This window comes from Petaurus breviceps, unplaced genomic scaffold, assembly GCF_028583685.1.
Source record: "Petaurus breviceps papuanus isolate PSGF00001 unplaced genomic scaffold, PetGlider_PUasm1.0 90037, whole genome shotgun sequence".
Classification (NCBI taxonomy): Eukaryota; Metazoa; Chordata; class Mammalia; order Diprotodontia; family Petauridae; genus Petaurus; species Petaurus breviceps.
Genome location: NW_027187166.1, coordinates 7,134 through 10,067, shown reverse-complemented (window position 1 = coordinate 10,067; position 2,934 = coordinate 7,134). Strand labels below are relative to the sequence as shown.

Here is a 2,934-nt window from a genome sequence, read left to right as displayed (position 1 = left end):
TGGGGGGAGGGACCCCACAAGGTCTTTGTGCGGCCCCGCCCCTCCCACACTCAGGCATGCGCAGGAAGCCAGACCTGGGGACTGGGGGAGTCTGAGCTGCCCCGGAATAAAGTGGGGTACGGGGGGGGGGGCGGTGTGAGGACGCTCAGCAGGACAGGGACCTCTTAAGCTGGGCAGGGATTCGCCCGACCCTGTTGTGAGGTCATATCCGGAGGCGGGCCTTACCCCTTACAATGGGACACAGGAAGTGACCATGGGGAAGGCGGGCCTAACCCCAGGATGCTGAAGAGGGAGGGCCCTGTGGCCTCAGTCCGGGCATCTGACTGGCCTTGTGGCCCCTGGCTGGGCCAGAGAAGGCCAAGGCCCTGCTGCCCTCGGTCCTCAGGGCACGGTCTAGGGTCAGTCAGCCAGGGGAGGCCCGGGTTTCTTTCCACCTGGAGGCAGTTCTGTGCAATGATGCGGCAGAAGACAGGCCCAGTGACGCAACATGCCGTGGATACAGACCTTGGTGCAGTGTGGGAAGTGGGGGTGGGGCGCCTGGGAATGGGGCTGAGGAAGCGGAGCTCAGGAGCAGAGGTGGGTGTGGCCACACCACAATCTACCCTCCCCGCCAGGGTCGGGTCCAGGAGGAGAGAAGGGAGAGGCTGAGGCGGGTCCTCAGAGGGACGGAGTGGGGAGAAGGGAGAGGCGGGGCGTCCACAAAGCTGGCCAGGGAACCATGAAAGTTCTCTACAATGAATGCCGTCACACACCTACATACATAGCAGCTGTCTCCAGTTGTATGGAAACTGTTTGCACAGGAAAAGGAGAGGTGCTGCCAAATACCTTCTGTGAGTCACATGTGACCCTAACTGCTGAAGCCAGAGACAGGAAATTCAGAGAAAGAAAACCACTGTGTGGGGTATGGAGACCCTAACCCAAATTGACTACTCTGAGACCTCAGATTGAAGGTAGGAAGTTTATTAGAATCTCGCGAGAAGCGGGTGGTCCAGTCGCTGGAACAATGCCCAGGAGAGGAGGCCGCCATACAGAAGCTAAAGTTGGGTTAAATAAGAAAAGGATTACAAACATTAACATACTTATTACTAATGAGGCTCTAATCTTGTTGGATAATATACATAATACATGAAGTTCAGTACACAGGCACAGTAACAATCTTAGAATACTGAACCCCCTTCAGTCTTACCCTAGACATATTCTTATCAGGACTTGAGTGCCCCAAGGCTACTGTCTGTTCCTCTATTGGTCAAATCCACCTGCTGCTGCCAGCTGCTTTCCATTCTTCATTATTTTTAGTATTATTTAAGAGTTTTAGTCTGAGAACCAGGGACTGAGCTTCTTTTCCAAGGTTACTGCCTGTTCCTCCTTATTAGCAGTCTTGTTCAGCAATTCTTGCAGTTCTATAGAAACTTAACTGTTTTATGGCAAGCTGCGTGAAAAGGGCTGACTAGAATAGAGCAACTATATAGAAAGATTTCTAAAGTTTCAAAGTCATGTAGTTTCTAGAAAAATGGAAACTTAGGCCTAAGGCCTAAGGACTTACTTCACAGATAGTCTCTGAGAAACCACACTTTTACCTGTCCCATACACCACCATACAGGGTGTCAGAGCTAGTGGGACCATAGAACAGACTGTCCCAAGAGGAGGGACACTAACCCTCTCCTGTCCCCACCCCGCCCCCAGCTGCCAGGGTTCTGTCCCCTGGACCAGGCTGCCTACCATGTATAAGGCAGGAGAAGGCAGCAAAGGACAGGGAAGGGGCATCAGGATGAGGAGAACAGCTCACATCCCTGTAGCACTGGAGGGTCTACAATGTAACAAAAACCTTTGTGAGGCAGAAGGCACAAGTATTATGGTCCCCATTTTATAGAGGACTAGATGGAGTCAGCAAAGACTTAGGTCTCTGTACGGATAGAAAATGAAGTGAAATGAAGAAGTGAAAGATCATTGCTGCCCTTAAAGAGCTCCAAATGTAAGAGGGGAGACAACAAACCAATACATAGAAAGAAGCTCTGCACAGAACAAATAGGAAAGAATTAACCAACAGAAGGCCCTAGAATTAAGAGGGATTAGCAAAGAGAAGATGGGATTTTATTTGGATTTATTGAAAGCTAGTGGGCAGAGATGAGAAAGAAGAGCATTCCAAGCTTGGGGGACAGCCAGAGAAAATGCCGGGAGCTGAGGGATGGAGTGTCCTGCCTGTGAAATAGGCAGGAGGCCAGTGTCCCTGGCTCAAAGACTAAGAAAGGTTCAAGAAGAGTGGAGAAGTAGGAGGGGGGTTGTACCCCCCCAGGAGCTATATTCAGCAAGTTATGCCTGCTTCCTGTTACTCACATGTAACACTTATTTCCCATATCCATATCTTTGCAAAGGCTGCCCTGCATGACTGGTACAAAGTAGGCACATAATAAAATGCCTGTCTTCCAATTATTTGCCGCTGAGAAACATAGTACAGCTATGCACCAGACAGAGAATTAAAGAAAGAAATTAAAGAATTAAATTAAATTAAATTAAAGAAAGAAATTAAAGTAGTATTAAAGTCTTAGAACACAGAATTAGAATGAAAGTACTTAGAATTAGAAACTTAGAACACAGAATTGTAATTAAAGTCTTAGAACACAGAATTAGAATTAGAATATTAGAACACAGAATTAGAATTAAGTCTTAGAACAGAAAATCAGAATCTTAGATCTTAAAATAGAAACTTAAAACAAGGTATTAGAATTAAAGTCTTAGAACACAGTATTAGAATTAAAGTGTTAGAACTTAGAAGTAGAATCTTAAACACAGAATGAGAATTGAAGTCTTAGAACGCAGAATTAGAATCTTAGAACTTAGAATTAGAAACTTAGAACACAGTATTAGAATTAAGTTCTTAGTACACAGAATTAGAATTAAAGTCTTAGCACACAAAATAAGAATTAGAATCTTAGA

General features: G+C 46.4%; 1 long non-coding RNA gene across 2 annotated transcripts in view; it reads left to right on the top strand.

The window, feature by feature from the left end:
- Positions 1 to 234: 234 nt before the first annotated feature.
- LOC138176638 (uncharacterized) overlaps positions 235 to 2,934 on the top strand; it is a 9,827-nt gene continuing 7,127 nt past the window's right edge. Inside the window, exon 1 of one of the 2 annotated variants that reach the window (XR_011172350.1) lies at positions 235 to 576. This is a non-coding gene — a long non-coding RNA (uncharacterized lncRNA). Of the gene's footprint in view, positions 831 to 2,934 lie in introns of both variants that reach the window. The other variant, XR_011172349.1, reaches the window with a different exon arrangement.